Source organism: Aquarana catesbeiana, linkage group LG11 (assembly GCF_042186555.1).
Source record: "Aquarana catesbeiana isolate 2022-GZ linkage group LG11, ASM4218655v1, whole genome shotgun sequence".
NCBI classification, from domain to species: Eukaryota; Metazoa; Chordata; class Amphibia; order Anura; family Ranidae; genus Aquarana; species Aquarana catesbeiana.
In genome coordinates, this window is record NC_133334.1 from 3072894 (window position 1) to 3100054 (window position 27161).

At 48.3% G+C, this 27161-nt stretch overlaps 1 protein-coding gene across 9 annotated transcripts in view; it reads right to left on the reverse strand.

Annotated features, from left to right (window-relative positions):
- The window catches only part of LOC141111803 (hemicentin-1-like), a 368745-nt gene that overhangs the window by 279183 nt on the left and 62401 nt on the right, over positions 1-27161 (reverse strand). The window contains exon 1 of one of the 9 annotated variants that reach the window (XM_073603943.1): positions 18406-18591. The exons of the other annotated variants lie outside the window; for them this stretch is intronic. The gene's annotated coding sequence lies outside the window, so the exon portion shown is untranslated. Of the gene's footprint in view, positions 1-18405; positions 18592-27161 lie in introns of those variants that run through there. 9 annotated transcript variants of the gene reach the window in all.

The following is a 27161-nucleotide window of genomic DNA, read 5'->3' on the forward strand; positions in this document are numbered from 1 at the left end:
GTTATGGGGGGGTTTGTCCTGGGATGTCTGCACTAATGGAGGGGGGTTGTCCTCGGGGTCTGTACTAGTGAAGAGGGGGTTTGTCCTGGGATGTCTACATTAATGGAGGGGGGGGTTGTCCTGGGGGGGTCTGTACTAATGGAGGGGAGGTTGTCCTGGGGGGTCTGTACTAGTGAAGGGGGGGTTTGTCCTGGGATGTCTGCACTAATGGAGGGGGGTTGTCCTGGGAGGGGGGTTGTCCTGGGGGGTCTGTACTAGTGAAGGGGGGGTTGTCCTGGGATGTCTGCACTAATGGAGGGGGGGTTGTCCTGGGGGTCTGTACTAGTGAAGGGGGGGTTTGTCTGGGATGTCTGCACTAATGGAGGGGGGGTTGTCCTGGGGGGTCTGTACTAGTGAAGGGGGGGTTTGTCCTGGGATGTCTGCACTAATGGAGGGGGTTGTCATGGGAGGGGGGTTGTCCTGGGGGGTCTGTACTAGTGAAGGGGGGGTTTGTCCTGGGATGTCTGCACTAATGGAGGGGGGGTTGTCCTGGGGGGTCTGTACTAGTGAAGGGGGGGTTTGTCCTGGGATGTCTGCACTAATGGAGGGGGGGTTGTCCTGGGGGGTCTGTACTAGTGAAGGGGGGGTTGTTCTGGGATGTCTGCACTAATGGCGGGGGGTTGTCCTGGGGGTCTGTACTAGTGAAGAGGGGGTTTGTCCTGGGATGTCTGCACTAATGGAGGGGGGTTGTCCTGGGGGTCTGTACTAGTGAAGAGGGGGTTTGTCCTGGGATGTCTGCACTAATGGAGGGGGGGTTGTCCTGGGGGTCTGTACTAATGGAGGGGGGGTTGTCCTGGGAGGGGGGGTTGTCCTGGGGGGTCTGTACTAGTGAAGGGGGGGTTTGTCCTGGGATGTCTGCACTAATGGAGGGGGGTTGTCCTGGGAGGGGGGTTGTCCTGGGGGGTCTGTACTAGTGAAGGGGGGGTTTGTCCTGGGATGTCTGCACTAATGGAGGGGGGGTTGTCCTGGGGGTCTGTACTAGTTATGGGGGGGTTTGTCCTGGGATGTCTGCACTAATGGAGGGGGGTTGTCCTGGGGGTCTGTACTAGTGAAGGGGGGGTTTGTCCTGGGATGTCTGCACTAATGGAGGAGGGTTGTCCTGGGAGGGGGGGTTGTCCTGGGGGGTCTGTACTAGTGAAGGGGGGGTTTGTCCTGGGATGTCTGCACTAATGTAGGGGGGGTTGTCGTGGGGGTCTGTACTAGTGAAGGGGGGGTTTGTCCTGGGATGTCTGCACTAATGGAGGGAGGTTGTCCTGGGAGGGGGGTTGTCCTGGGGGGTCTGTACTAGTGAAGGGGGGGTTTGTCCTGGGATGTCTGCACTAATGGAGGGGGGGTTGTCCTGGGGGTCTGTACTAGTTATGGGGGGGTTTGTCCTGGGATGTCTGCACTAATGGAGGGGGGTTGTCCTGGGGGTCTGTACTAGTGAAGGGGGGGTTTGTCCTGGGATGTCTGCACTAATGGAGGGGGGTTGTCCTGGGAGGGGGGGTTGTCCTGGGGGGTCTGTACTAGTGAAGGGGGGGTTTGTCCTGGGATGTCTGCACTAATGGAGGGGGGTTGTCCTGGGAGGGGGGGTTGTCCTGGGGGGTCTGTACTAGTGAAGGGGGGGTTTGTCTTGGGATGTCTGCACTAATGGAGGGGGGTTGTCCTCGGGGTCTGTACTAGTGAAGAGGGGGTTTGTCCTGGGATGTCTACATTAATGGAGGGGGGGGTTGTCCTGGGGGGGTCTGTACTAATGGAGGGGAGGTTGTCCTGGGGGGTCTGTACTAGTGAAGGGGGGGTTTGTCCTGGGAGGGGGGTTGTCCTGTGGGTCTGTACTTGTGATGGGGGGGTTTGTCCTGGGATGTCTGCACTAATGGAGGGGGGGTTGTACTGGGGGGTCTGTACTAGTGAAGGGGGGGTTTGTCCTGGGATGTCTGCACTAATGGAGGGGGGGTTGTCCTGGGAGGGGGAGTTGTCCTGGGGGGTCTGTACTAGTGAAGGGGGGGTTTGTCCTGGGATGTCTGCACTAATGGAGGGGGGGGTTGTCCTGGGGGTCTGTACTAGTGAAGGGGGGGTTTGTCCTGGGATGTCTGCACTAATGGAAGGGGGGTTGTCCTGGGGGTCTGTACTAGTGAAGGGGGGGTTTGTCCTGGGATGTCTGCACTAATGGAGGGGGGGTTGTCCTGGGGGCCTGTACTAGTGAAGGGGGGGTTTGTCCTGGGATGTCTGCACTAATGGAGGGGGGGTTGTCCTGGGAGGGGGGGTTGTCCTGGGGGGTCTGTACTAGTGAAGGGGGGGTTTGTCCTGGGATGTCTGCACTAATGGAGGGGGGGTTGTCCTGGGGGTCTGTACTAGTGAAGGGGGGTTTGTCCTGGGATGTCTGCACTAATGGAGGGGGGGTTGTCCTGGGGGGTCTGTACTAGTGAAGGGGGGTTTTGTCCTGGGATGTCTGCACTAATGGAGGGGGGGTTGTCCTGGGGGTCTGTACTAGTGAAGGGGGGGTTTGTCCTGGGATGTCTGCACTAATGGAGGGGGGTTGTCCTGGGAGGGGGGTTGTCCTGGGGGGTCTGTACTAGTGAAGGGGGGGTTTGTCCTGGGATGTCTGCACTAATGGAGGGGGGGTTGTCCTGGGGGTCTGTACTAGTTATGGGGGGGTTTGTCCTGGGATGTCTGCACTAATGGAGGGGGGGTTGTCCTGGGGGTCTGTACTAGTGAAGGGGGGGTTTGTCCTGGGATGTCTGCACTAATGGAGGGGGGTTGTCCTGGGAGGGGCGGTTGTCCTGGGGGGTCTGTACTACTGAAGGGGGGGTTTGTCCTGGGATGTCTGCACTAATGGAGGGGGGTTGTCCTGGGAGGGGGGGTTGTCCTGGGGGGTCTGTACTAGTGAAGGGGGGGTTTGTCCTGGGATGTCTGCACTAATGGAGGGGGGGTTGTCCTCGGGGTCTGTACTAGTGAAGAGGGGGTTTGTCCTGGGATGTCTACATTAATGGAGGGGGGGGTTGTCCTGGGGGGGTCTGTACTAATGGAGGGGAGGTTGTCCTGGGGGGTCTGTACTAGTGAAGGGGGGGTTTGTCCTGAGATGTCTGCACTAATGGAGGGGGGGTTGTCCTGGGGGGTCTGTACTAGTGAAGGGGGGGTTTGTCCTGGGATGTCTGCACTAATGGAGGGGGGTTGTCCTGGGAGGGGGGTTGTCCTGGGGGGTCTGTACTAGTGAAGGGGGGGTTGTCCTGGGATGTCTGCACTAATGGAGGGGGGGTTGTCCTGGGGGTCTGTACTAGTGAAGGGGGGGTTTGTCTGGGATGTCTGCACTAATGGAGGGGGGGTTGTCCTGGGGGGTCTGTACTAGTGAAGGGGGGGTTTGTCCTGGGATGTCTGCACTAATGGAGGGGGGGTGTCCTGGGAGGGGGGTTGTCCTGGGGGGTCTGTACTAGTGAAGGGGGGGTTTGTCCTGGGATGTCTGCACTAATGGAGGGGGGGTTGTCCTGGGGGGTCTGTACTAGTGAAGAGGGGGTTTGTCCTGGGATGTCTGCACTAATGGAGGGGGGTTGTCCTGGGGGTCTGTACTAGTGAAGAGGGGGTTTGTCCTGGGATGTCTGCACTAATGGAGGGGGGGTTTGTCCTGGGATGTCTGCACTAATGGAGGGGGGGTTGTCCTGGGGGTCTGTACTAATGGAGGGGAGGTTGTCCTGGGAGGGGGGGTTGTCCTGGGGGGTCTGTACTAGTGAAGGGGGGGTTTGTCCTGGGATGTCTGCACTAATGGATGGGGGGTTGTCCTGTGGGTCTGTACTAGTGAAGGGGGGTTTGTCCTGGGATATCTGCACTAATGGAGGGGGGGTTGTCCTGGGAGGGGGAGTTGTCCTGGAGGTCTGTACTAGTGAAGGGGGGGTTTGTCCTGGGATGTCTGCACTAATGGAGGGGGGGTTGTCCTGGGGGTCTGTACTAGTGAAGGGAGGGTTTGTCCTGGGATGTCTGCACAAATGGAGGGGGGTTGTCCTGGGGGTCTGTACTAGTGAAGGGGGGGTTTGTCCTGGGATGTCTGCACTAATGGAGAGGGGGGGTTGTCCTGGGAGGGGGGTTGTCCTGGGGGGTCTGTACTAGTGAAGGGTGGGTTTGTCCTGGGATGTCAGCACTAATGGAGGGGGGGTTGTCCTGGGGGTCTGTACTAGTGAAGAGGGGGTTTGTCCTGGGATGTCTGCACCAATGGAGGGGGGGTTGTCCTGGGGGGTCTGTACTAATGGAGGGGAGGTTGTCCTGGGGGGTCTGTACTAGTGAAGGGGGGGTTTGTCCTGGGATGTCTGCACTAATGGAGGGGGGGGGTTGTCCTGTGGGTCTACTAGTGAAGGGGGGTTTGTCCTGGGATGTCTGCACTAATGGAGGGGGGGTTGTCCTGGGAGGGGGGGTTGTCCTGGAGGTCTGTACTAGTGAAGGGGGGATTTGTCCTGGGATGTCTGCACTAATGGAGGGGGGGTTGTCCTGGGGGTCTGTACTAGTGAAGGGGGGTTTGTCCTGGGATGTCTGCACTAATGGAGGGGGGGTTGTCCTGGGGGTCTGTACTAATGGAGGGGAGGTTGTCCTGGGAGGGGGGGTTGTCCTTGGGGGTCTGTACTAGTGAAGGGGGGGTTTGTCCTGGGATGTCTGCACTAATGGAGGGGGGGGTTGTCCTGGGAGGGGGGGTTGTCCTGGGGGGTCTGTACTAGTGAAGGGGGGTTTGTCCTGGGATGTCTGCACTAATGGAGGGGGGGTTGTCCTGGGGGTCTATATTAGTGAAGGGGGGGTTTGTTCTGGGATGTCTGCACTAATGGAGGGGGGGTTGTCCTGGGGGTCTGTACTAGTGAAGAGGGTGTTTGTCCTGGGATGTCTGCACTAATGGAGGGGGGGTTGTCCTGGGAGGGGGGGTTGTCCTGGGGGGTCTGTACTAGTGAAGGGGGGGTTTGTCCTGGGATGTCTGCACTAATGGAGGGGGTTTGTCCTGGGGGTCTGTACTAGTGAAGTGGGGGTTTGTCCTGGGATGTCTGCACTAATGGAGGGGGTTGTCCTGGGGGGTCTGTATTAATGGAGGGGAGGTTGTCCTGGGAGGGGGGGTTGTCCTGGGGGGTCTGTACTAGTGAAGGGGGGGGTTTGTCCTGGGATGTCTGCACTAATGGAGGGGGGGTTGTCCTGGGGGTCTGTACTAGTGAAGGGGGGGTTTGTCCTGGGATGTCTGCACTAATGGAGGGGGGTTGTCCTGGGGGGTCTGTACTAGTGAAGGGGGGGTTTGTCCTGGGATGTCTGCTCTAATGGAGGGGGGGTTGTCCTGGGGGTCTGTACTAGTGAAGGGGGGGGTTTGTCCTGGGATGTCTGCACTAATGGAGGGGGGGTTGTCCTGGGGGGTCTGTACTAATGGAGGGGAGGTTGTCCTGGGAGGGGGGGTTGTCCTGGGGGGTCTGTACTAGTGAAGGGGGGGTTTGTCCTGGGATGTCTGCACTAATGGAGGGGTGGGTTGTCCTGGGGGGTCTGTACTAGTGAAGGGGGGGTTTGTCCTGGGATGTCTGCACTAATGGAGGGGGGGTTGTCCTGGGGGTCTGTACTAGTGAAGGGGGGGTTTGTCCTGGGATGTCTGCACTAATGGAAGGGGGGTTGTCCTGGGGGTCTGTACTAGTGAAGGGGGGGTTTGTCCTGGGATGTCTGCACTAATGGAGGGGGGGTTGTCCTGGGGGGTCTGTACTAATGGAGGAGAGGTTGTCCTGGGGGGGGTTGTCCTGGGGGGTCTGTACTAGTGAAGGGGGGGTTTGTCCTGGGATGTCTGCACTAATGGAGGGGGGGTTGTCCTGGGGGTCTGTACTAGTGAAGGGGGGTTTGTCCTGGGATGTCTGCACTAATGGAGGGGGGTTTTCCTGGGAGGGGGGGTTGTCCTGGGGGGTCTGTACTAGTGAAGGGGGGGGTTTGTCCTGTGATGTCTGCAACAATGGAGGGGGGTTGTCCTGGGGGTCTGTACTAGTGAAGGGGGGGTTTGTCCTGGGATTTCTGCACTAATGGAGGGGGGTTGTCCTGGGGGTCTGTACTAGTGAAGGGGGGGTTTGTCCTGGGATGTCTGTACTAATGGAGGGGGGGTTGTCCTGGGAGGGGGGTTGTCCTGGGGGTTCTGTACTAGTGAAGGGGGGTTTGTCCTGGGATGTCTGCACTAATGGAGGGGGGGTTGTCCTGGGGGTCTGTACTAGTGAAGGGGGGGGTTCGTCCTGGGATGTCTGCACTAATGGAGGGGGGGTTGTCCTGGGGGGTCTGTACTAATGGAGGGGAGGTTTTCCTGGGAGGGGGGTTGTCCTGGGGGGTCTGTACTAGTGAGGGGGGGGTTTGTCCTGGGATGTCTGCACTAATGGAGGGGGTTTGTCCTGGGGGTCTGTACTAGTGAAGGGGGGGTTTGCCTGGGATGTCTGCACTAATGGAGGGGGGTTGTCCTGGGGGGTCTGTTCTAATGGAGGGGAGGTTGTCCTGGGAGGGGGGGTTGTCCTGGGGGGTCTGTACTAGTGAAGGGGGGGTTTGTCCTGGGATGTCTGCACTAATGGAGGGGGGGGTTGTCCCGGGGGTCTGTACTAGTGAAGGGGGGTTTGTCCTGGGATGTCTGCACTAATGGAGGGGGGGTTGTCCTGGGGGTCTGTACTAGTGAAGGGGGGGTTGTCCTGGGATGTCTGTACTAATGAAGGGGTGGTTGTCCGGGGGGGTTTGTACTAATGAAGGGGGGGTTGTCCTGGGGGTCTGTACTAATGGAGGGGGGTTGACCTGGGGGGGTTTGTACTAATAGAGGGGCGTTTGTCCTGGGGGGTCCGTACTAATGGAGGAGGGGTTTTTTCTGGGGGGGTCTGTACTAATGAAGGGAGGGGGGTTTGTCCTGGGGGGGGTCTGTACTAATGAAGGGAGGGGGGTTTTTCCTGGGGGGATCTGTACTAATGACGGGAGGGGGGTTTGTCCTGGTGGGGGTCTGTACTAATGGATGGGGGTTTGTCCTGGGGGGGTCTGTACTAATGGAGGGGGGTGGTTTGTCCTGGGGGGTCTACAACCAGGAAAGTACACCCAGGACTCCAGAGGGAGAGGACACTGCTGAGGGAAAACCATCAGAGAGAGATCCCCGCTGCCCTGTGCCACCAGAGGGAAAGCCACACAGCCTGGTGCCATCCCTGGTGGTGAACGGAATGGAGTCATTGCAGGAATACAGATCTGGGTGCTACCCAGCGGAGTCGCCATGGGCAAGTCAGAGTGAGCTGACTCCTGATCAGAGGAACCATTGCTGTATCGCTGGGTCAGGTGAGAGGGCCGATCGGCCATTATCTACTAATGTCCATAGGAACTGCAGTCTCTGACCGTCTCCTGTATCATGTCTGCAGTCTCTGACCGTCTCCTGTATCATGTCTGCAGTCTCTGACCATCTCTTGTATCATGTCTGCAGTCTTTGACCGTATTATGTCTGGGGGCTCTTTCTGGTGGTGTGTGTGTGTGGGGGGGGGGGGGCGGCAAAGGGAGTAAATCCGGGCCTGTCTGGAGGAGCTGCAGAGATCCACAGCTCAGGTGGGAGAATCTGTCCACAGGACAACTATTAGTCGTGTTCTCCACAAATCTGCCCTTTATGGAAGAGTGACAAGAAGAAAGACATTGGTGAAAGAAAGTCATAAGAAGTCCTGTTTGTAGTTTGTGAGAAGCCATGTGGAGGACACAGCAAACATGTGGAAGAAGGTGATCTGGTCAGAGGAGACCAAAATTCAACTTTATGGCCTAAAACTAAAACACTATGTGTGGGGAAAACTAACACTGCACATCACCCTGAACACACCATCCCCACCGTGAAACATGGTGGTGGCAGCATCATGTGGTGGGGATGCTTTTCTTCAGCAGGGACAGGGAAGCTGGTCAGAGTTGATGGGAAGATGGATGGAGACAAATACAGGGCAATCTTAGAAGAAAACCTGTTAGAGTCTACAAAAGACTTGAGACTGGGGCGGAGGTTCACCTTCCAGCAGGACAACGACCCGAAACATCCAGCCAGAGCTACAATGGAATGGTTTAGATCAAAGCATATTCATGTGTTAGAATGGCCCAGTCACAGTCCAGACCTAAATCACATTGAGAATCTGTGGCAAGACTTGAAAATTGCTGGTCACAGACGCTCTCCATCCAATCTGACAGAGCTTGAGATATTTTACAAAGAAGAATGGGCAGAAATGTCCTCTCTAGATGTGCAAAGCTGGTAGAGACACCCCCAAAAAGACTTGTAGAGAAAGGGGGTTCTACAAAGTATTGACTCCGGGGGGCGCCATACAAATATACATCACACTTTTCACATATTTATTTGTATCATTTTCCTTCCACTTCACAATTATGTGACACTTTGTGTTGGTCTATCACATAAAATCCCAATAAAATACATTTATGTTTTTGGTTGTAACATGAGAAAATATGGAACATTTCAAGGGGTGTGAATACTTTTTCAAGGCAATGTACATCCTGTCACTACATTATATCAGTGGTCTCCAAACTGCAGCCCTTTACTTGCCTTTATCTAGCCCTTGGGGCACTATTCCTCCCAGTGATATGAGACATTATTCTGCCAACTGACACCAACATAATGGGACACTATTCCTTCCAATGATACTAAATATGGGGCACTATTTCTCCCCCCTAAAACCAAATATAGTGATGTTTATTCCCATTATTGCCAGGAATATTTCCACTCCCACTGGCCACAGTTTGGCCCCAATAAAGTCTGAAGGACAATAAACTGGTCCTTAGTTTAGAAAGTTTGGAGTCCCCTGCATAGGTGTGCGCAGCCTATCGCATTAGGGTGTGCACCAAATCTAAAACACACATGCGAGTGTGTGTGTGTATGTATGTATGTATATATACACACACACATATACACTGTATATATTCTTATAAATAAATATGAGCAAATGTTTTATAATGTAAGAAAGGTCTTTCCCATCTCCCTGCCAATAGTGAAAGAAAAGTGCAAAATGTGGAGGGTAAGAGAGTGGGCACTATGTACATGAAAGGAGTATGGGAGGCATGAGTGGGAGGATATGACAATGGGCATTATGTACAGGAGAGGAGTGTTGGGGGTATGACAGTGAGCGGTATGTACAGGAGAGGAGTGTGGGGGGTATGACAGTGAGCGGTATGTACAGGAGAGGAGTGTGGAGGATATGACAGTGAGCGGTATGTACAGGAGAGGAGTGTGGGGGGTATGACAGTGGGCAGTATGTACAGGAGAGGAGTGTGGAGGATATGACAGTGGGTGGTATGTACAGGAGAGGAGTGTGGAGGATATGACAGTGAGCGGTATGTACAGGAGAGGAGTGTAGAGGGTATGACAGTGGAAGGTATGTACAGGAGAGGAGTGTGGGGGGTATGACAGTGAGCGGTATGTACAGGAGAGGAGTGTGGAGGATATGACAGTGGGCAGTATGTACAGGAGAGGAGTGTGGAGGATATGACAGTGGGTGGTATGTACAGGAGAGGAGTGTGGAGGATATGACAGTGGGCGGTATGTACAGGAGAGGAGTGTGGAGGATATGACAGTGGGCAGTATGTACAGGAGAGGAGTGTGGAGGGTATGACAGTGGGTGGTATGTACAGGAGAGGAGTGTGGAGGATATGACAGTGGGCGGTATGTACAGGAGAGGAGTGTGGAGGGTATGACAGTGAGCGGTATGTACAGGAGAGGAGTGTGGAGGGTATGACAGTAAGCAGTATGTACAGGAGAGGAGTGTGGAGGGTATGACAGTGGGCGGTATGTACAGGAGAGGAGTATAGAGGATATGACAGTGGGTGGTATGTACAGGAGAGGAGTGTGGAGGGTATGACAGTGAGCGGTATGTACAGGAGAGGAGTGTGGAGGATATGACAGTGAGCGGTATGTACAGGAGAGGAGTGTGGAGGGTATGACAGTGGGTGGTATGTACAAGAGAGGAGTGTGGAGGGTATGACAGTGAGCGGTATGTACAAGAGAGGAGTGTGGAGGGTATGACAATGGGCATTATGTATAGGAGAGGAGTGTGGAGGATATGACAATGGGCATTATGTATAGGAGAGGAGTGTGGAGGATATGACAATGGGAATTATGTATAGGAGAGGAGTGTGGAGGATATGACAGTGGGCACTATGTACAGGAGAGGAGTGTGGAGGATATGACAATGGGCATTATGTACAGGAGAGGAGTGTGGGAGGTATGAGAGTGAAAGCACTCTGTGTATGTGGTTTCCAGATCATGCGAAGTTAATGTATAACCATTCAATTTAACCCTGTATTGATCCAAACTCTGTAAAATCCCAAGTGTAAATTCACAGCAAAAAAACAAAACACTAAGGTTAAGTTCACATCTATGCGTGTGGGTAACACATACAAAATTGCATGCCTTCCAAACATGCAAAGAAATGTGCTGCCCTTAATCAGATGTGCAGCAGATCCATTGTTTGTTATTGGCACCTCCATGCATCTGCAAACACGTGGACCAAACTACAGGGTGCCGCACACTTTTGGAAAAGATTCAGGACTTCTTTTCCATGATGCTTGTGCATAGGGCTGGAGGCAATCACATCTTCAGGAGGGGCGTGGCCTGAACATGGCGGTGTGAAGACACGCTAGAGTGGAGCTCCGGGAACACCATGCTCTCCCCGACCAAACAATAGCCGACCAATAGGCGTTACCGCGGTATGAAGACAGCCCGGGAAACACGATCTACAACAAGGAGAACCCAGCCTCCTGCTTCCCGCATGATACAGGGAGACATCCAGCAATACTTTGTCCCGTCTTTACGAGTGTCTCCAGACGTTACAGTGGCTGCTTTACACAGCTCAAGCCAGGCTGTCAACATCAAGCCAAGCCTACCTGCTTTACCCCACATACAAAGCTGGAAGTTCCGGTGTACTCACAACCTGCTCAGGCGGAAGCCGGTGATCCTCTACAAGCTGAGGATACAGGCAACATGGAAGGAGACATCCGAGCGCTACTGAGAGAGCTCCCCACACGTCGGGATATTGAAGACCTGATTCGCCGGGTAGAGGAATCACACCACCGGGACATTCAGGCGGTAAGAGCAGACAATGACACACTTGTGGAGAGGGTGAACATAGGAGAGGGAACTGTGTCTTCACTTGAACAGCGGGTAAAAGCTATTGAAAAAACACAGACTTTTCAGGCTGATACAGCGGTGGAATTACAGCTTCATATGGAGGTTTTGGAAGATAGAAGCCGCCGCAACAATTTGCGGCTTCGGGTATCCCTAAAGTGATGGAGGTAGAAGATCTCCAAAAAAGAGTGAATACCATATTTCAGGCGGCTTTAAAATCCCCTCAGTTGGAGGTTGAGTTAGATAGGGTCCACAGAGCCCTGGGCCCTAAATCAAGAGATCCAGAAAGACCCAGGGATGTTATATGTCGACTATATAGATATTCACAGAAGGAGCAAATACTTAGAGCTGCGTGGGAAATAGGGAATATTGACTTTTAGGGGAACCCTGTTAAAATTTTGGCAGACTTATCTCGGGCTACCCTCCAGAGAAGAGCATGTCTGCGGCCTATTTTAGATCTGGCTAAACAACAGGGGTACACATATAGATGGGGATATCCACTGACGGTGACTTTCCGTAAGGCATCATCTTCGTATATACTTCTTACACCGACAGACCTCCCGGGGCTATTTGCTTTTATGGATGTGCCACCTATTCAGACCCCCAACTGGCTCTTTTTTATTCCACATATGGGGGGGGTAGATCGGGCCCCCAGAGCAAGCAAGGTTGTGGAAATAATTCTTAAGCGATACAACAATAGCAACCCTGTTACGGACCCCCAAGTTCCAGCAGAACATAGAGCTAAGAACCAGGACTCAGACCTTTTGTCCAATCGAGGGGAAAAGGCGACAGAAAGATCACAAGGGACCCCCTTTTTTTTTTTCTCCCTCCTATCTTAGAGCTGTAACTTTGACCTCTTCTATAGGTACTAAGATAGGTACCCTGGAATTTCTGAATGGACGTTACAGATATCCTAAGACAGGACATTAATTTAGTTACTTATTGAATTAAGAAATGGCTAGTCCTTTACTTAGGATGCATTAAGAAAATAATTATTTGCATTCAGTACGATGTATAAGCCTTTGACCCCCTCCCCCCCCTTTTTCTTTTTTTTGGTTGTATGGTTTTTATTATTGTATGTAGCTATATAGGAAGTTTTGCACCCGCTGCCTCATAGCACTTTAATGGGCAATCAATTACTCACAGTTGAAAGGGTATTTCCCTCTCTTCCTTTCTCTTCAACACAGAGTCAATTAGTGGTTAAGGGTTTGTTTGGAACACGAGATTGCTAGGTGGAGAGTTGTCAATTTAGAAGGTTATAATCTTTTTTTTCTTTTTATAAGGTCACAGTTGGAGGTTCAATTATGTCCCTTTTTTTTTTTTTAACACTTGGATAACACGTTTTTTTGTTTTTTTTTGAGTTGTAGATTTTGGAATTTGTACTTGATATTAATCTTTTTTTTTGTTTTTAAGAAAAACACTTATTTGTGTTTTAATTGAGGCAGTTGGTGTATCCTTCCTCCTTTTAAAGTGTTTATGACACTGTGTTTTTTTTTTTTTTTTGAATCTGTGATTTTCTGTTTTGTTCAGGCGTCTATTGATAGCAATATTATTTGGGGTCTAGAGGTGGCCTCCTAATATATATATATGATATATTTTGTAAGGCCCCCCCCTCTTTTTTTTTTTTTTTTTGGCCAAATGTAAAGATGGGGGTAAACTGGGTCTGGAAGTAGAAGAATTAGCAGAAACATGGATGTATAGGTTCGTTCTGGTGTGATATTGGGGTCTCCCCCTTCTTTTTTTTTTTTTTGTTGGAAGCTGTGCCTGTTGCCCAAGAGCACTTGATAAATAGATACTTAACTATCACAATCGAAATGGGTATTCTCCTCCTCATCCCCCCCCCCTCCTTTTTTTTTTTTTTTTCTTAGCCTGGAAGTAGAAGAACCAGCGGAAACATGGGTGCATAGGTTCATGCTGGTGTAATTTTGGGGTCACCCCCTTTTATAAATTGTTTTTTTTTGTTTTTTTTTTCTCCTCTTTAAGCTCCGCCTGTTGCCCTAGAGCACTTGATAAATGGATATTTAGCTAACACAATAGGAAGGATATTTCCCTCCTCATCTTCCCTCCCTCTCCCTTTTTTTTTTTTTGCACTTATTGGTGGATCAACACAATGAAGCAACAGGTACCCCGTTTTTTTTTTTTTTGCCCAAATATAAAGATGGTTAAACTGGGCTTAATGACTTAAATGAATGTTGGGTCTTTTTTTGGATACATATATGTGTAAGTGTGTGTAGGTGCGATTAGACATATATAGATAAATAGGTGGGTATGGATACTCTGTACCCTGCTTTGCACCTCTTAGAATAAGGGATAAGTTATATGCCTAAGTCGCACCTAATGTAAGTAGGAGGTCCCTGTCTGTAGAAGGAGATGGGGAGGGGGGTTTGGTAGAGAAGATTAGTATCTCACTTACCTGGAATTATAGAAGTGGGCCCTATGGAAGTATATATATAATTTATATTTTTGATTTATAAGGTTTATTAAGAAGAGAGGAGACCTTAGAAAGGGGAATCCTTCAGACTTTGAAGGGACATTATTATATGCTTTTGATTATAAACGGTGAATTATAAGATAATACCCTTGTGTAAGTTGATACCGTGTAATAATATAAAGATTGTTATATGTTTTTTGATATGGCCTAGAAGGTCTGCTCCCTTTTTTTTTTAGATGGTCGGGGGGGATGGGGGGACCCGGAGCCCCACCTTCGACCATTTTTGTCCACAACCCCATATAGGTTAACGCTCAATACCGGGTTGGACCGGTGAGCGTTTTAGCAGTATACTGCTTTTTTTGTTTTGTTTAGTTAGGTATTTAAGTGTTTATTCCTTATTACTTCCCCCCCCCTTTTTTTTTCTCTCTCCTTTTTTCCTCCCTCCTCACAATGGAAACCCTCAATGTGCTCTCGCTCAATGTTAAGGGCCTAAATACACCAGAAAAAAGGAGGATGCCCCTGCATGACTTGCAGCGTCTCAAGATAGAGGTTGCATTTATAGAGGAGACACATTTTAGAGATGATAAAGTACCTATTTTAAAAAGCCGGCCATATCCAATAGTTTATCATTCTACAAATCTAATGGCGAAGTCAATTGGAGTGTCTATTATCCTCTCGAGTAGAGTACCATGGTTTTTTGTAGATGCAGTTAGAGACCCTGGAGGGCGCTTCTTGTTTGTTAAGGGCAGGGTGGGCGATGTGGGGGTTACATTGGCGACAGTGTATGCTCCCAATGTATATCAAGGGACTTTTTTGGATAAAACGCTTAAACGGTTAACTGAATTCTCAGAAGGTCAGTTGATCTTAGGAGGAGACTGGAACATGACATTAAACCCAATGGAAGATACTTCCACTGGACTGTCATCCACCTCTTTTAGTACACGGAATGGTATTGCTCAAATTCTGTACAGGAACCAATTGATTGATATATGGCGCATACTCCATCCTACAGAAAAAGATTATACTTTTTACTCCCTTCCGCATAAATCCTACTCCCGCATAGATATCTTCTTCGTTCCACATGCCCAACTTCACTCAGTAAGAACCGCTACAATTGGCTCTATTACTTGGTCAGACCATGCACCTATATTTTTGACATATTACCTAGACAAATCCCGGACGAATAGATCGACTCAATGGAGATTGAATGAGAGTCTTCTACAGGACAAAGATGTCCAGGAAGAAGTAATCAAAGAGTTAGAATTTTACTTTAGCGCCAATGATACCCCAGATTGTGATCCTGGAATTGTCTGGGCAGCACATAAGGCGGTTATTAGAGGGGTGCTGATTAAACATGGAGCTAGGATTAAACGGAAACGGGCAGAACAGCTTAAATTACTATTGGAGGATTTGACTTCTTTAGAGCAGCGGCATAAACAAGCTCAATCCGCGTCATTAGAGACAGATCTTCTGGCTAAACGGGCACAAATTTCGGACCTTCTTCAATATAAAGCGAAGGCAGCACTACAAATTTGTAGGAAGGTCTCATACGAGTCTGGGGACAAGTGTGGAAAATTCTTAGCTAGGTCTTTACGTGAGCAGAAATTAAGGAACTATATCCCACACTTGGTTACATCTAATAAGCTTAAGGTTACGAAACCATATGATATAGCGCAAGAATTTCAAAAATGTTATAGTTCCTTATATATTGCAGACGCAACCCCCCACTCAAGCCCAGATAGATCGGTATCTCTTCGTGGTCATTAATGTCCCAACTGTTGGATGAGGATAGAAATAACCTTGAAAGTCCCATAACTATGGAAGAACTTCAGGAAGCTGTAAAGACCACTAAAACAGGTAAAGCACCAGGCCCTGACGGCTTGACGGCACAATATTATAAGATTCTGCTCCCCTCTCTAGCCCAATATATGATCAAACTATTTAACGCTCTTGGTTCGTCAGCAACACTAACACAAGACACCTTGCTAGCTCATATCTCGGTGATACCGAAGGAGGGGAAAGATCCAGCTTCCTGTGGAAGCTATAGACCGATTTCTTTGCTTAATTTAGATCTCAAAATCTTTACCAAAATTTTAGCAAATAGGATCCAACAGTATGTTCCAAATCTGATACACCTGGATCAAGTTGGATTCGTTCCCACACGTGAGGCAAGAGACAATACCACGAAGGTCCTGAATCTTTTACAGGTAGTGAATAAAACACAGACACAATGTGTGTTTTTAAATACAGACGCGGAATAGGCCTTTGATAGGGTGAACTGGAGGTATATGCTGGCAGTTTTGCGATATGGAGGTTTCGGGAATAAAATGTTGCAGTGGATCACCTCCATTTACTCTCGCCCGGCAGCTCGAGTTCGGGCTAACGGGGTTTTATCAGAAACTTTTTCAATCTTTATTGGGACACGCCAGGGATGCCCCCTGTCACCACCCCTGTTCGCCCTGTCATTGGAACCGTTTCTTTGCACAATACGTCTGAATCAAGATATTACAGGAATACAAATAGGGGAGGCGCAATGTAAAATTTCAGCGTATGCAGACGATATGTTATTCTCTCTCACGAACCCTTTGATCACAATTCCAAATTTAATGAAAGAATTTGAGAAATATAGTCTAATCTCCAATCTCCGTATTAATTTTTCTAAGTCGGAAGCAATGGGGGTTAATTGTCCTCGAATATCAATTGAGCAATTCAAACAAAATGTTAAGTTTAAATGGACAGATAAAGCGCTAACATATTTGGGCACGTTGATCCCACCCAATATAGGTAAGATCTTTGAGTCAAATTTCCCCCATTGCTTAAAAAGGTTAAAAGTTTACTGGATAATTGGAGAAAGGGGCTTTCAGTCATGGCTTGGACGCTGTAACATTATTAAAATGAGCATCCTCCCCAAATTTCTTTTCCTCCTACAAGCATTGCCGATACGTATACCATCTACATATTTTAAACAAACTCAGAGGTTAATCTTTGACTTTATTTGGGCACATAAACAACCTCGGTTGCAACGCAACCAATTAACACTTCCAAAAAGATGTGGGGGTCTAGCGGTCCCAGATATACGAAAATATCATCAAGCTATACATCTGAGCAGAATAATTGATTGGAACAGACATAAAGATCTTAAACTTTGGGTACAGTTGGAATATGCTCAGTCGCCCGTTCCATTGGACGGAGCTCTATGGTGCTCTGCCCATCTTCCTGGAGTGCTCACCAAACATCCTTTAATAGGTACTACTATTAGGCTCTGTTCAGCCCTGTTACCTAGTATGGGCATAACACCCGAGGAATCCCCCCTATATCCGATACTGGGAAACCCCCGTTTCCCTCGGGGGATGGAAGATGTGGCATTTAAGCATTTATGGAATATGGGCCATGTACAGGTGTCTTGCTATATAAGAGCTGGGGCGTGGCAAACAGTCTCGGAGTTGATGGAACAGGCGGGTATGTTCAGATTGAGATTCTGGAATGCTCTCCAGATCACCCACTTTCTTAGTACTCTTCCGGCCCCGGGACAGTTTACCAGGCCCCTTACCACTTTTGAAAAAAATGTGCGCAGAGACTGGAGCAATATCTCATACTTTATCTGTCAATTATGAACTACTGATTACACTCAAAGGAAGTAATCTTTTAAAGTGCGTTCAGGAATGGGAACAGGAGCTGGGAAAACCTTTTAGATTAACACAGTTACAACGTATTCCTAAATTTACGCATGAATCATCGATCTGTGCGAAAGTTCAAGAGACTAATTTCAAAAGTTTTGCTCGATGTTACAGAACGCCAGTGAAATTGAAGAGAATCTTTCCTGACTCCTCTGACCTGTGTTGGAGATGTCAGAGAGACAGGGGTACGATGCTACATATTTTCTGGGTGTGTCCTAAACTAGAGAAGTTCTGGATAGAAATTAGACGTATTGTTCAAATGTTTATGGACAGTGAAACACCAGTAGACCCGGCTTTCTTTCTTCTCCATGCGTCTCATATATCAGAAAAGATCTACAAGAAATCGATTATTTGTCATCTTTTAGACGCTGCTAAAGCATGTATACCCCTGACCTGGAAAACATCGACGCCCCCGACAATAGGAATGTGGTTGCGTAAAGTAAAAGAGAATAACAAACTAGAAGACCTGGTTCTTTCTGGGCGACACCAGCAGGAGCGTTACTTTAAGACTTGGTCACTTTGGAATGTGTTTATGGTTTCAGGGGAGGGAAGCACCCTCCTTGACACTAATCTAGGTAGTTAGAGGGAGTACTGTGAAGGAATGTGATGTAGATAATAATAATAGTAATCTGAAAATGTCTATTTTCTTATATGCATACATATTTTTCTCCTTACTCATTATATAAGTATACAGGTTTGCTCTGTTCCTATATTTTCTCAAGATGGCGGGTACCCCCTACATCCCACACATCAGAAGAACGCGGAACTGGAGATAAAACCAAAGACAGCCAAACCTCGTTATGAAAATTCTCCATTTTCTTTTTCTATCTTAACCAATGAGATGTACCTATTAGACTAACATAGCAATGACGTATTTGTGTGTATAAAACATTAACACCGCCTTGAATAAATTAGAAGTGTAACAAGTAACGATGCTGAGCGTGTCTCAGAGTGTTTACTTTTATATGCATGCATATCAACACTTTTCAAATTAAAGACAGCAGCAGATAACCTTGGGCTCGATTGGAGCTCTTAATCATTACCATAACAGATGGTGCCGAAACCCGGGACCTCAGGCTACAGTCGAAGTTATACCGCGACAAGCATTTGGGCGTTAATTGATTGATGAGAGTGGGGTCTTTGCGCAGCCCTAACAGTACGGTAAGTTTGATTTATATTCTTACCACTGTACGACTCTCTTATCTTTCGGTTGACGGCTGGATTCTGTCGGTATGCTGAGACTGTCTTAGAGGCAGGTATTTCCTCACCTGAGGTTGTTTTAACGAACCTGTCAATGGGTTTCTGCTGACTGTATTTGTTCACTGTCTGCCATTCTTTGGGCTGCGAAACTCAGCAGTCTAAAAGTGCTACATGCGTGAATGTGTGGTCTCATCTTCAGATGAGCTGTCGGCCTCTGGAATGAGATTTTTTCCCTTGTGGCAAACGTTTATAGACGGGTTACTCTGGGTTCGATGAACCTTTGAGGGTTATCTCAGCTGCTGGCTTTGCAGTCTGAAAGTGTTACAGATGTCTCACCCCAAGACGAGTTGTCGGCCTCTTGGTGTAGAGCTGTAGAAAAAAAAAAACGTCTATAAACGGGTTTATTTTTGCAGGGTGGTCTGCCCTTGTGGTTATCTTAGCCTGCTGAAATTTTGCAGTTTGAAGAGTGGCAGGTGTAATGTCCTGTCGTGAGTGTATTTGTGGTTTACTGTTCGCTATGTATGAGAGGGGGTGGGGACTGGTTAAGGTCGGAGGGGGGGCTGCCCGGGGGATCTGTTGGGTCGCGGGCCGTTGCTCCTCACTACCCCTGACGTGTTTGTTCTTGTTCTGAGATTAACCGTACATTACAGGGTTATAGCAAACAGTAGCAACTTGGAGCGCAGTATGAGCCCCCACCGAAGGAATTTGTTGATAAGAACGCTGAGAAAAATATTAACCCCTTGGTTGTATGTATTCTCTTCTCAAGCCGTTAGCTGAGAAAGAGAGAGAGAAAAGAAAGTGATATTGTAAAGAAAGTGATATTGCAAAGAAGGAGAGAAGCAGATGTTGAAATAGTTAACAAAGTTGAAAGAAATGGCGAAAGTTATGTTGCTGAAGAAACAGGGAGAAAAATCCTGTGTGATAAAGAAAATTGGATAAAGGAAGTTAAGAAAGATGGCGATTGTATTATGTATGTGTATCACAGAGCTGATGATATGTTGGAACTTGAAACAAAGGAGGGGAGGGACAGCACTGCCCTCTGTCTAACAACCACTCCTTTCTCATCACCCAAGCACAACCCACTGTGACAACTCAGCCCGGCGGCCATCTTAGTGCACCCATGCCTTCACTTTCTACCCAGTCCAGTGCACTTCCTGCCGGCGGCCATCTTGGTACACCCAGTAAGCTTAAACAGCCTGTACCCAGCCCTCCCTGTTTTAAACCAAGATGGTTCATACCACACACCTGTCTTCCCCAATACGGGAGCATCACATTCCCAGGCCGGATATGTTAATGATGAAGAAGCTTCTGAGTGGGAAGCCCAACAGCAGGCAGCAAGGCCACCCACTGATTTAACCCCCAATCCGGCTCCAGACTCTCAGTTCCGAGAGGATCTCAAATACATGCTGGCAACCGTAAGGAACAGTGCCTCTTGCCAGCCCCCCGCCCCAACAACAGTCTCGGTTAACAGAAGGGGCACCAGTGATGTATGTCGCTTTTACTCTATCACAAACAGCGGCCTTAGTGACAAGTCTGCCTGACCCAGAGAAGCAGCCAATTCCCTTCTACCACAGGATAGTGCAGATACAAGAAACTTACTCAGCTGCCTGGAGAGACTTGATCAGCCTATGCCAAATCAAAGCAGGATATGTCTTTTGGCCAGTCATGCAGATGGCCTTCAATGATGCCTGCCTGACAAGTGCCACTTCCTACACCTCAGGCGTGGAGTTCTGTGCACAACTCCACGACTGGGCAAAGGAGAAGTTGACGGATCAGACCACCGCAATCCAAGATATTACCCAAGATAAAGGGGAGTCTGTGAAGAAGTATCATGCTAGACTCATAAAGGCACACACACACATTTTATCAACTGCTTTTGTTTCAGGGCCCAGAGAGGATATCAGAAAAGGCCTGATGGTGGCCCGCCCTGAATACCGTTCAATGAAAATGTCTGATTTATTGTTGGTGACCAGAGGTATAGAAAATCAAAAAAGTAAAAAAAAAAACAACGCCCCTCATGATAACCCATGACGAAGATCCCGCCTACACTAGTCCACCACCACTGCCCAATACCAGGGAAAGGATCACCTGTTACAACTGTGGGAAACGGGGTCACTTCAGAAAAGAATGCAGAGCCCCAAGATGTCCCAGACGAAAAACCTACCATTTTCCTCATTGACAGGGGTGCAGCCAAAAGTGTGTTGAGGGCGGTGAACTTGCCTAATAATTCTTTCCTTTCCACTATTGATGTTTCCTGCGTAGGAATGGATGGGGTGCCCCGCTCCAGTCCACTTCCTGATTTGCTTGCCAGATTTGTGGTGTCCTCTGCATGTCCCTTGAATCTACTAGGAGCTGATGTGTTGTCCAGACTACAGGCCTCAATCAGGACACGCCTGAAGGGGGGGTGAAGTTACATACTCCCGTATCTTTAGAAGACTCATCTGCTTTGTGTTCTCTGCCTCTCCTGATGACACTTAATGAAGCAAAAACTTCAAGTTCAATACTGCAGGAAGTACTTGACAGAATCCCTGCGTGCCTATGGTCCACAGGACCGGAAGACAACGGTCACTTAAAGGTGCCACCAGTTTGAGTCAAGCTAAAAGAGGGCACTTCATTGCCCCGGAAACCACAATAACCCCAAGAAGAGAATCCTAAAGAGAGAACCAGGTACCTACTGTGGATGCCTTTGACTGCAAATTACCTCACAGAGGTGGACCTTACAAACGTTTTCTTCAGTGTCCACCCTCACCCCTCCTGCTGGTACCTTTTCGCATTCATCCACGGAAAGAAACGGCAACATACCTAAACAGTTGTGCCACAAGGGGCACAGAACTTTCCAAGCCAGTTTGCAAAAGCTATGGCTATCATCCTTGACACATGACAAGAGGAACACCCGGAAGTGATTCTCTTCCAACATGTTGATGACCTTCTCCTTTGTGCAGCTGACTTACCCCCTGTTGAAGTCACCTCAGAAAGCCTGTTGTGCTATCTTGCCAACCAGGGCTGCAGAGCCTCAAAGCCCAAAATGCAGTGGTGCTCAACACCTGTCATTTTCCTTGGACTAATTTTCTAGTGCAGAGCATGGATTCCAGAAGCCTTCCTACTGATGCTCTGCAATCAGACCCTTCCAGATGTCTCCTGAAGAAATATCTAAGTTTGAGGCCCTCAAGTGTGCCATCTCAGGCACTAGGGCTCCCAGCCTACAGCAAAAGCTCAAGTTCTTTGTATCCGAACGTCTGGGACATGCTGCAGGTGTACTCACCCAATCACACGGCATCAGCCTACGCCCCATAGGATATTATTCCTGTCGGTTGGATGCGGTAGCAAGAGGAGGCCTATTGTGTCTGCGAGCTGGATTTGCTACACAAGCCTTGCTTGACAAAACTTTGAACTTGGTCCTCGGACACTGCCTCGTTCTGCTTGCTCCCCATGACGTTGTTGCCATATTCAACCAAGATCCAGCCGAAACACTTGTCCACTACCAGACACTTGAGACTCCTGTGTTCCCTCCTACTGGACAGCATTACTCTATTTTTTTAATAATCAGAATTTTTTTATTATTTCCATTTTACAATACAACAATCTTCATACATTGTTACAAACAAAAAAAGAAAAACCCCTCCTCACCCACCCCAGACCCTTATTACATTACATTTCTACTACCACATTGCTTAAATCTTATCCCTCCCCCCCTTTCCAAACCACTTGGTAATCCTGTAGTTACTCCTCTCCCCTCCTCTCTTTGTGCGAGAAGACCTCTTACCCTTCGTGAGAAAGAAGAAGGAAAAAAAAAAAAAAAAAAAGGGGGGGGGGGACATAAAAGTGCATAAGTGTACATAAGTGAAAAAAAAAAAAAAAAAAGGGTGTGCGTGTTTATCAATTTGTATTTGTGTACGCGGCCCTCATTGGCCAAACTATTCTAGTAAGTGTTGTTACCCTTTACCCATCAAAACACCAAAACAAAAACAAAAAACAAAAAAAAAAAAACCCACCCCAAACACCATGTTGTCATTATATTTAATTGGAGAGGAGGCCCTCCATGGCCAAACTATAAGTGTTGTTACCCTTTACCCATCGTAAAAAAAAACCAAAAAAAACAAAACACAAAAACACGTTTATCAATTATTCAATTTGTGTAAAAAGCCCCTTTAAAAAAAAAAAAAAATAAAAAAAAAAAGGAAGGGAAAGGGGGAAAGGAAAAACACAGGAGAACCACAACCCCACCCCCTCCAGACCCTCCCCTACATATTGGGCCAGCGAACTAATTCCAATATTCCTTTCATCTTTCTTTCCTCTTCTTTTTTTTCCTCTTTTCTTCCTTCCATAGGTCAGTCTCTTTTATTTTACATATTTACAAGGGCTGTACCTCCACCTCCTTCTCATTTTAATCATCTCCGTCTTCTTTTTCCATCTCAACTAAACATTCCTTCCAGCCTGCCCATTTCTTTTCAAATTTCCTTTGTTGGCCCTTTAGCATATGAACCCATCTTTCCGCTTCCATTATTAAGCTCACTTCCTTTCTCCAATCTAATATTGAGGGACCCCAAAATTTCGGTATTATTTTTTTCGCTGCGTTTAATAGGTGGGGTGTTATGCCCTCCCGATATTTTCTATTAGAGCCCGGCATCCCATGGAACAAATAATGTAGTGGTTGAAATTCCAGGTGTCCCACCGTCAATTTCCTGATCCATGGAGACACCGACTCCCAGAATCTTTTAATTACTGGGCATGTCCACCACAGATGGAGAAATGTGCCTTTCTGCCCACATCCCCTCCAGCATCTATCACTTATGGTTGGAAACATTTGTGCCAATTTGACTGGGGTCCTATACCATCTTGACAGGAACTTGTACGCCATCTCTTGTACCTTTGAGCTGATGGATGAGGAATGTGTTAGTGTAATCATCCTTTTAATTTGATTGTTAGTCAGTACCTGTCCCAATTCCTTCTCCCATTCCCTTATATAGTATGGAGTTGTACCTTCCTGTCCCTTAAGTATCCCTTTATACATTTGCGACAGCACGTTCCTGGGACTAGATCTCTGCACACATTGTTTCTCAAATATAGTGAGAGAGTTCATAGGTCTTATTGATGATTTGCTTTTATTAAAGAAACTCACTAATTGATTGTATTTCCACTCTGCCATATGCACTGTCCCATATCTAGACACCATCTCTGTCAGAGATAACAAAACTCCCTCCGGAGCAAACCTGCCACAGGTGGAATCTCCACCTCCACCCCAAGCCCCCAGATACCCCATCTCCTCCCCCGGGGGGAACCATGTGAATCCCCCCAGAGGAGCCAGAGGTGATATCCAGGGGGCGTAATCCCCATTCTTATTCAACTTGTCCCAAACTTCCAATGTATTCTGGGATAATGGTGACACCCATTGAGACAACCCTCTTGACGTGCTCTGAATCCAAGGTGCTCCTGCTAAATTCCTCCCTGCCATTGCATTTTCTACTTGAACCCAAAGTTTTTTATGAGTATCATGGTGCCAGTTCAAAATCCGGACTAGACTCATAGCCTTGTAATATAAGGCGGACAGCATTACTCTATTAAGTTGTCAAACACTGAACCCTACCACCCTTCTTCCACTTCTCGAGGGGGGAAAGGAGGAGGAGGAGTAGAGTCTTGACTTGTCACCCCATGACCACACAGGACACGCGGTCACCACTGAAAACACTGTTCTACAAGCTGAAGCCTTACCACCGGTGATGTCTACACAGGAGGCAGAGCTGTAAGCACTTACTACAGCATGTAAATGGGCAGAGGGAAAAAGAGCCAACATTCATATGGACTCAAGATATGCTTTCAGCATTGCCCATGATTATGGTGTTATCTAGGACAGAGGATTCCTGATGGCTGCAGGAACACCTGTGAAAACTTGATTGATGCCTTGCTTCTCCCAACCCAAGTGACTATTCTGAGTAAAGCACACGACAAAATGAACTCAAAGGAAGCTTAAGGAAAGCATCTAGCCAATTCAGCTGCCAAACAGACAGCTGGTGGTCCACGGGAAGTGGACAGCAGGGTGGTAGAAGAAGACCACCCCGTGCTTACCTTACAGACTTTCCCAGTGGACAGAGTTTATCTAAAAGAACTACAGGAAACAACAAGTCCGGATAAGAAGGAAAGCTGGAAACGGAGAGGAGCAACTCTCAGAAATGGACTATTCGAGTGCAACAAGAAGCCTTGTCTACCCAGGAGTATGTACCCAACTGTGGTGCAATGGGCACATGGAGCTGCCCACTTGACAAAGACTTTTATGAACTCTCTTATCAACAAGTGTTGCACCAAGAGTTACTCCACTGACCGACAACTTCTGTAGATCATGCATTATCTGCACCAAATGCAACCCAGGATGCACAGAAGAAGCACCTGGCAAAAGCCCTATACCCCATTCCAGAGGATGCAAATTGATCATTCTCAAGTGCCAAGAAGTGGCAGATTCGAAAACGCCCTAGTGGAAGTGGTCACGACTGCCAGGACCACAGCTAAGAAACTACTAAGTGAGATAGTATGTAGATTTGGGGTCCCAGAGGTGATATTGAGAGATCAGGGACCAGCCTTAACAACAACCCTTACTAAAGAGATTTAGGCAGCACTGGGGGTTCAGTTGGCACTACACATCCCATACCACCCTCAAAGTAGCGGGAAGGTAGAAAGGATGAATGGGACACTAAAAACAGGATGTTAAAGATGGCCCAATAGACTAACATGAGTTGGCCCATTGCCCTGTTCAGTGTCAGACACACCCCCGGGGGAAACATGCCCTATCTCCTTATGAAATTTTGTTTGGTTCAGCTCCCAGACTTGGTTGTTACTTTCCACAACAGTTACAGTTACAGTCTGATGTGTTGACTAATTATGTAACCACATTATCATGAGAATTAACCTGAATGCATGTCCAGGTGTTTTCTTCCATTCCAGATCCTGAATTAGATACAGGAACACACCAACTACTGTCTGGAGATCCTTGAGCCAAGTTATGATGGTCCATTCCAAGTTTTGGTGAACACAGCCACCTCAGTCAAGTTGGCCAGGAAGAACACCTGAATGCACGCTTATCACTGCAGGAGAGCGTGTTTTCAGGTGCTGCATATCCTTTTTCTGTTTGATCTAGGGGGGAGGGGCCCAGGAGGTGGCCATCACAAAAATGATAACATAATTACGTTTTGGTGTAACTCTTCAGGTACACATGTGACCACCTTTACCTTAGATTACTGTGACATAGTACCTTGTCCGTTTGACCCTTCATGGTGATGCCATTGGTACAGTGATATCCCTGACGGTAAGGACATATATGTATGCCACACAGACAGTTACTGGGGACAGAGTTGTGGTTTCTGTGGGGGCCAGTGGGTTGGAACACAGGGCCAGACTGGGCGACCACAGAGTGCATTAGACAAAAAAAAGATGAAAATAGAAAGCCCCATATCCTAACCAAAGATACCCCTGATACATACACTGAGCCAGCACACAGTCAGAGGAGGAAGCGAGCAGCTCTCTCCGGAAGCTTTGACCCTCATGTATACATAGATGTCATAGGGGTTACAAGGGGGGTCCCTGATGAGTTTAAAGCCAGGGATCAGGTAAAAGCTGGTTTTGAGTCTTTGATCCCCATAACAACTGTCAGCAAGAATGTAGATTGGATTAACTACATGTCATGGTTATGCAATAGAGTTTGTCGATCAGCATACCTGTCTCCATGTGTTCATCTCTAGGGACCAGCTGACCCTCACCTGACTGCTTTTGTAACCTCTCCTCTAAGCATGGCCCCACCCCAGGCCCCATCAGGGAACCCTATATTAACCTGTGCACTGCAAGCCAGCAGTGCTGATCAACCACTGTGTGCTAGCCTCTGTGTGTACTTGCTGTGTTTCCTACATCTGATTCCTGTTACCGACTTTGGCCTGTTCCCGACCATCCCTGTTTGCCTGTGACCCCGATGTTCCAGCCAGCTGCCTCCTTCCTCTTCTCCTGTAGTCTACGGTGAGCGTGAGCTGTGAGACCCTGGGGGCCGTGACCTGGAGCCAGACTGCAGCGCAGTCCATCCTCACCACTAGAGGCTCTGGTGAACACCTGCTGGCTCTTAGACTCCGCGCCCTGGGGAATCTATGCTCTAGCTCCCAGTGGGATCTGTGTCAGTGATCCAGTAGACCTGCTTCCTGAACCTCCCAGGGTACAATCCGCAGCAGTCAGTGCTAGGGTCCACTACCTTGCGGTGCACTCCTGATCCCAACGGTGTACATCTGTCACCCAGCCTCTAGGTGACCTGACACTACACATATAACCAACAGAGATTTGTAAATTATTCTAAAGATGCCCTCCAGGGAATTGCTGACCAGTTAACCCCCACTTCCTACATGATATTCCAGGACCTGATGGCCTTAGACATGGTGCTAGCTGGGAAAGGAGGTGTTTTGTAAAATCATAGGAAAAAACGGGAACCTATTGTACATACATTCCTGATAATATTGGCCCAAATGGTAGGGTTACTCTAGCTATAAAGAAATTAGAAGATCTGTCACTGGAGTTGAAGAAGAACTCAGGTATCACAGACCCATGGGACCAATATTTTAGCTGGATGAGTGGGTGGCAGAAGGTGCTCGCCCAGATACGGGTAAGGGTATTAATAATCCTAGTTCTTTTAACCCTGATTGTATGCTGTATTCTACCTTTCGTAAAATGTTAATGAGCAAGGCTGTAGACAATAGCACACCTACATTTCTCCACC